This window comes from Triticum dicoccoides, chromosome 5A (assembly GCF_002162155.2).
Source record: "Triticum dicoccoides isolate Atlit2015 ecotype Zavitan chromosome 5A, WEW_v2.0, whole genome shotgun sequence".
NCBI lineage: Eukaryota > Viridiplantae > Streptophyta > Magnoliopsida > Poales > Poaceae > Triticum > Triticum dicoccoides.
The window spans coordinates 700,719,601-700,727,329 of record NC_041388.1 but is presented as its reverse complement, the minus strand read 5'-3'; positions in this window follow the sequence as shown (position 1 = coordinate 700,727,329).

The following is a 7,729-nucleotide window of genomic DNA, read 5'->3' as shown; positions in this document are numbered from 1 at the left end:
GATACATCGAGCGCTCTAGTCATGTCTCCCTGCCACACACAAACTTGACATGTTCCCTCTAAAGTTCTGGTAGGCCAGTCGCCCTATATCTTTGACTTGCACACACACACAATTTCGATGGCTCTCTTCATCGATCTCGCACCCACCCACTTGATCCTCTCTTCGACTCTATCGATAGATATGACCCCTCCCTCTCTTCTCGTGGATTGCCCGACCCTCTATGTATGATATGGATAGGCCTCCATTTCACACACATTACATGCAAAATTTTGTTTGAGATGTCATCGACACATATTCCCACAAGTAATTCACGAACTCAACCCCCCACCCCACACCCCACCCCAAAACAAAAAACACTCACGAATGCGGTTTGTATCTCTCACACACACCCATGTAGGTGGGGGACGTGCACGAAGAGAAGAGGTGCATGCACAGCGCATGTACTCCCGTCTCTTTCCCAACCACACCCGCGCGGGTACATGGTGGAGCTCATTTCTGTACGAAAAAGGCAGCCCACGTGGTAATTTGGCATGTGTACTGGTTGTCCACTTGGTGGAGGGAGGATCGTCTACCACGGGTGAACAAACAAATTGCAACTTGACGTGTTATGTTAAAAAAAGGGGCAAACCATGTGGGGCCTACCTTAGAGGCAAGGCTCTATACACTGGAGTACTTTTGATGTGTCCCGTCAACTCGCAGAACGAGGAGAAGCTTGCTTAGTACGCTGTCTCCCCCATTCCTAAATATAAGTCTTTGTAGAGGTTTCACCATGAACCACATGCAGATGTATATAGATGCATTTTAAGTGTAGATTCATTCATTTTGTTCCGTATGTAGTGGAATCTCTACAAAGACTTATCTACTAGTAATAGCTAGCCCCCACTACTTGGAATTCTCTATCCTCTCCTAGAGCCACACCATCAAAATTGATGTAGCCGCTAGATGAAGTAAATCAGTCCATAATAGCCGTCTGATCTAGACGTTGAGAGGCTCCGCACTAAGCCACATGCAAGCATGCAGAAATACCGTGGCACATGCATATGAGTGGGTTTTAAATCACATCAACATGTATGCATGCAAGCATGCACTGTTAGCATGCATGTAAGTGAGCTTTTAAGTCCCATTAACATGTCAAAAAGAAAAATATAATCCCATTATGCAGTAGGAGTTGGCTAATCTTTTTTCCTTGCGTGGGATGATCTAAATGATGATGGGAGTTTATTTAGTTTTGCTAGCACATTTGTCATGCAGTTAGGTGTCGCACGATGATAGTGTGAGGTGGGCCATGTAATCACTGAGCCTGCGTGTTTTCACTGCTCTTGCACACCTCCGCTGTAAGAATGGAGAACATTGTAATCTAGTAGTAGTACCTCCTTTCGCCGAAAGCATGGGACATCCAGCAGTCCTACCACCTCAGTAATAAAGACCAATGAGCCGTCAAATCACACAGACCCAGCAGTAAGTTGGACAGACGAAGCAACCATCACTCTTGCGCAAGTGAGAGGTCGCGTCCGCTCTGCCCGGGCATGAATGCGGCACTGATTCTTTGGAGCGGCGCTATCCGTTTTGGGCGGGAAGCGCGTGCGAGCGATGGAGGGGCTTTGGGTGGGCCAGGCTGGTCAGGAGCGGGCGAGGCAGCTGTCCGCATGTCCCTACCGAACACGCCCGGAAACGAGAGGATGCACCGACTCTCGCGGCTAAGATCATACACTACACGACATCTCTCTGTAGGAGTAGGTCGATCTGTCGCTCTCTCTAACACACACATGTTGTTAAACACACACACACAAGCACACACGCACAAGCACGCACCTTGGTCCCATTGCACCTTCTAACGTGACTTATTACACCTAGACGGAGGGAGTAGTAAGTATACGAGATATGGTGGCACACTTACTTAAGTCGAATACAAGTGCCCAAAATTTGTGTGCATGTTATAATAAGGATTCACTTAAAATAGTACGTGAGCGAACAGAGGGATCAATTGGACAGTGTTCCCGAGTAGTAGCGAGATGTGTGAGGTAAGAAACACTGCTGGCGCTTTTAATTTTTCTTATTAATTTGTTTGTTTCACCCTCTGACTAGTGGGACCCAACATACTACGTGGAGAGAGGTAAGGTGACTAAGGCTGCATTATTTCTGCACCACTGTGGATAGTCTTACCACCAAAGCCACATGACACGATTATGATTGAAATCCCAATGACTCCCCCCCACACACAAAAAACATGGCATGCTTGTCACACGAATGCAAGAATGTATAAAAGGTTATTTCCCTCTCGTTGAACATAACGGGAGGGTTGTGTTGCTGGTTAGGCTGTTCGCTCATTAAACTTGAGCATAATTTGTGCCACGAGGATTCTTTGACTGGTCAAAATGTTTTCTAGGGTTTGCACGCTTCACACTCTCTCTCTCCAGTATATATATACACGCTGGACCCTCAGCACTTGTAGTTGCTATCTTCACACTCTCTCACCCTCTCCCGCTGGAGCATCAGCGCTTGTAGTTGCTCTCTTCACACTCTCTCGCCCTCTCCAGATCTAAACAAGACTTCGTTGGCCTCTCTCTCCCCTCACTGCTGCTCAAAGAGCCGGCAGGATCCGTCCGACGGGAAGGGAAGGAGGCTTAACGCTGTCGCTGTCGGCGAGGGACTACCGGCGCAATTGTTCACTTTCCACCCAGCGGTGGCACGGGAGGGCCTCCGACCCCTTCTTCTTCGCCGCCGTCCTGTCGCCCACCGAACCACGCCCCAAGAACCTTAAGATAGTAATGATAGTACCACGTACTTGTGGCACTGCCATTTGAGTCATGTTGGTGTAAAACGCATGAAGAAGCTCCACGTTGATGGATCTTTGGACTCAAGTCATTTTTTAAAAGATTGAGACATGCGAACCATGTCTATTGGTAGATATGCATGAAGAAACTCCATACAAATGGATCGTTTGGACTCACTTGATTTTGAATCACTTGAGACATGCAAATCATACCACATGGGCAAGATGACTGAAAGACCTCGTTTTCAGTAAGATGGAACAAGAAAGAAACTTGTTGGAAGTAATACATTTTGATGTGTGCAGTCCAATGAGTGCTGAGGCATGCAGTGGATATCTTTATGTTCTTACTTCACAGATGATTTGAGTAGATGCTGAGTATATTTACTTGATGAAACACAAGTCTGAATTATTGAAAGGTTCAAGTAATTTCAGTGTGAACTTGAAGATCGTCGTGACAAGATGATAAAATGTCTATGATATGATCATAGAGATGAATATCTGAGTTACGAGTTTGGCACACAATTAAGACATTGTGGAAATTGTTTCACAACTAATACCGCCTGGAACACCATAGTGTGATGGTGTGTCCGAACATCATAACTGCACCCTATTGGATATGGTGCATACCATGATGTCTCTTATCGAATTACCACTATCGTTTATGGGTTAGGCATTAGAGACAACCGCATTCACTTTAAATAGGGCACCACACAATTCCGTTGAGACGACACTGTATGAACTATGGTTTAGAGAAACCTGAGCTGTCGTTTCTTAAAAGTTTGGGGCTGTGATGCTTATGTGAAAAGGTTTCAGGCTGATAAGCTCGAATCCAAAGTGGATGAATACATCTTCATAGAATAACCAAAACAGTTGGGTATACCTCCTATTTCAGATCCGGAAGCAAAATTGATTGTTTCTAGAAACGGGTCCTTTCTGGAGGAAAAGTTTCTCTCGAAATAATTGAGTGGGAGGATGGTGGAGACTTGATGAGGGTATTGAACCGTCACTTCAACTAGTGTGTAGCAGGGTACAGAAAGTTGTTCCTGTGGCACCTACACCAATTGAAGTGGAAGCTTATGATAGTGATCATGAAACTTTGGATCAAGTCACTACCAAACCTCATAGGTCGACAAGGATGTGTACTACATCAGAGTGGTACATAATCCTGTCTTGGAAGTCATGTTGCTAGAAAACAATGAACCTACAAGCTATGAAGAAGCGATGGTGGGCCCGGATACCGATGAATGGCTCGAGGCCATAAAATCCGAGAGAGGATCCATGTATAAAACAAACTATAGACTTCGAAAAGAACTACTTGATGGTCGTAAGGCTGTTGGGTGCAGATGGAATTTAAAAGGAAGACGGACAATGATGATAAGTGTCACCATTAAGAAAGCTCGACTTGTCGTTAAGATGTTTCCTGACAAGTTCAAGGAGTTGACTACGATGAGACTTTCTCACTCGTAGCGATGCTAAGAGTCTGTTGGAATTATGTTAGCAGTTACTGCATTATTTATGAAATCTTGCAGATAGGATGTCAAAACACTGTTTCCTCGATGTTTTTTCTTGAGGAAAGGTTGTATGTGATACAACTAGAAGGTTTTGTCAATCCTGAAAGATGCTAACAAGTATGCAAAGCTCCAGCAATCCTTCTAAGGACTAGAGTAAGCATCTCGGAATTGGAATGCATGCTTTGATGAGATGATCAAAGATTTTGGGTTTATACAAAGTTTAGGAGAAACTTGTATTTCCAAAGAAGTGAGTGGGAGCACTATAGAATTTTTGATGAGTATATGTTGTTAACATATTGTTGATCAGAAATGATGTAGAATTTCTGGAAAGCATACAGGGTTATTTTGAAAAGTGTTCTTTAATAGAAAACCTGGATTAAGCTACTTAAACATTGAGCATCAAGATCTATAAGGATAGATCAAAATCGCTTAATAGTACTTTCAAACGAACACATACCATGACAAAATTTTGAAGGAGTTCAAAAATAGATCGGCAAAGAAGGAGTTCTTGGCTATGTTATAAGGTATGAGTATTGAGTAAAACTCAAGACCTGACCACGACAGAATAGAGAGAAAGGACGAAGGTCGTCCCCTATGCTTTAGACGTAGGCTCTAAAGTATGCTATGTTGTGTACCGCACTTGAAGTGTGCCAAGCCATGAGTCAGTCAAGGGGTACAAGTGTGATCTAGGAATGGATCATAGGACAATGGTCAAGGTTATCCTTAGTAACTAGTGGACTAAGGAATTTTCTCGATTATGGAGGTGGTAAAAGAGTTCGTCGTAAAAGGTAACGTCAATGCAAACTTTGCCACTAATCCGGATGACTCTGAGGAGTAAATCAGATTCGTATAGTAGAGTAGTTATTTGGAATAACCCCAAGTAGCGCATGGTAGCTGCATATACAAGATGACATAGAGATTTGTAAAGCACACATGGATCTGAAAGGTTCAGACCCATTGACTGATAAACCTCTCTCACAAGCATGATATGAACACACCCCATGGGTGTTGGATTCTCTACAATCACATAGTGATGTGAACTAGATTATTAACTCTAGTGCAAATGGGAGACTGTTGGAAATATGCCCTAGATGCAATAAAAAATTAGTTATTATTATATTTCCTTGTTCATGATAATCGTTTATTATCCATGCTAGAATTGTATTGATAGGAAACTCAGATACATGTGTGGATACATAGACAACACCATGTCCCTAGTAAGCCTCTAGTTGACTAGCTCATTGATCAATAGATGGTTACGGTTTCCTGACCATGGACATTGGATGTCGTTAATGACGGGATCACATCATTAGGAGAATGATATGATGGACAAGACCCAATCCTAAGCCTAGCACAAGATCGTGTAGTTCGTATGCTAAAGCTTTTCTAATGTCAAGTATCATTTCCTTAGACCATGAGATTGTGCAACTCCCGGATACCGTTGGAATGCTTTGGGTGCACCAAACGTCACAACGTAACTGGGTGGCTATAAAGGTGCACTGCGGGTATCTCCAAAAGTGTCTGTTGGGTTGGCACGAATCAAGACTGGGATTTGTCACTCCGTGTAACGGAGAGGTATCTCTGGGCCCACTCGGTAGGACATCATCATAATGTGCACAATGTGACCAACGAGTTGATCACGGGAAGATGTGTTACGGAATGAGTAAAGAGACTTGCCGGTAACGAGATTGAACGAGGTATCGGGATACCGACGATCGAATCTCGGGCAAGTATCGTACCGATAGACAAAGGGAATTGTATACGGGATTGATTGAATCCTTGACATCGTGGTTCATCTGATGAGATCATCGTGGAACATGTGGGAGCCAACATGGGTATCCAGATCCCGTTGTTGGTTATTGGCTGGAGAGTAGTCTCGGTCATGTCTACATGGTTCCCGAACCCATAGGGTATGCACACTTAAGGTTCGATGACGCTAGGGTTATAGGGAAAGTATGTACGTGGTTACCGAATGTTGTTCGGAGTCCCGGATGAGATCCCGGACGTCACGAGGAGTTCCGGAATGGTCCGGAGGTAAAGATTTATATATGGGAAGTCCCGTTTGGGTCACCGGAAAAGTTTTGGGTGCTATCGGTAACGTATCGGGACCACCGAGAGGGTCCCGGGGGTCCACCCGGTGGGGCCACCAGCCCCAGAAGGCTGCGTGGGCCAAGTGTGGGAGGGGACCAGTCCCAGGTAGGCTGGTGCACCCCCTACCCCCACCAAGGCCCAAGGCGCAGGGAGAGTGGGAGGAGGCAAACCCTAGGTCCAGATGGGCCTTAAGGCCCACCCTAGGGCGCCCCCCTCTCTCCCTCTCCCCTCTAGCCGCCACCCTAGATGGGATCTAGGGCTGCCGCCCCCCTTGGGGAGGGAACCCTAGAGGGGGCGCAGCCCCTCCCCTCCCCTATATATACTTGAGGTATGGGGTTGCCCAACATATGTGATTTGATCTCTCTCTTGGCGCAGCCCTACTTCTCTCCCTCCTCGTCTCTCGTAGTGCTTGGCGAAGCCATGCTGGAGTCCTGCGCTCCTCCACCATCACCATGCCGTTGTGCTGCTGCTGGACGGAGTCTTCCCCAACCTCTCCCTCTATCCTTGCTGGATCAAGGCGTGGGAGACGTCACCGGGCTGTACGTGTGTTGAACGCGGAGGTGCCGTTGTTCGGTGCTTAGATCGGAATCGACCGCGATCTGAAGCGCTTTGTGTACGACTCCACCAACTGTGTTCTTGTAACGCTTCCGCATTGCAATCTTCAAGGGTATGAAGATGCACTCCTATCTTCGTTGCTAGTCTCTCCATAGATTGATCTTGGTGACACGTAGGAAAATTTTGAATTTCTGCTACGATCCCCAACACGTACATGACGTAGTAGAGGCGCACACGTAGCATGTACACGTATGTACAGCGGCCAGGGTGCAAGAAAGAAAATACGGCCACGTATGTGTACATACGGGTAGGGTCTCGAACGCCTACTCGCGCATACGTACGGCCAGGGCTCGTGTACATGGCTGGGTCAGAACGGAGAAACAACGTCGTCGTCGTGTTCATGGGGAGGCAACAGAGTGTGTCATCTTCATGGGGAGGCAACAGAATGCGTCGTGTTCATCGGGAGGCAACGGAACGCCTAGGAGCCAACCGGCTGGGTCAGAACGGAATGCGTGGTCTTGTTCATCGGGAGGGCTTGGACGGAACAGGCGATGGAAACGAGGCCTGGCGTACCGCAAAACGGAGGAAACGGACCTCCTACGTTTGGAACGGGGTCCTGTTGATCGGGAGGGGTGTGGCGTACCGCAAAACAGAGGAAACGGACCTCCTATGATCGAAACGGGGTTCCTGTTGATCAGGAGGGGTGTGGCGTACCGCAAAACAGATGAAACGGACCTCCTACGGTCGAAACGGGGGTCCAGTTGATCGGGAGGGGTGTGGCGTATCGCAAAACGGACGA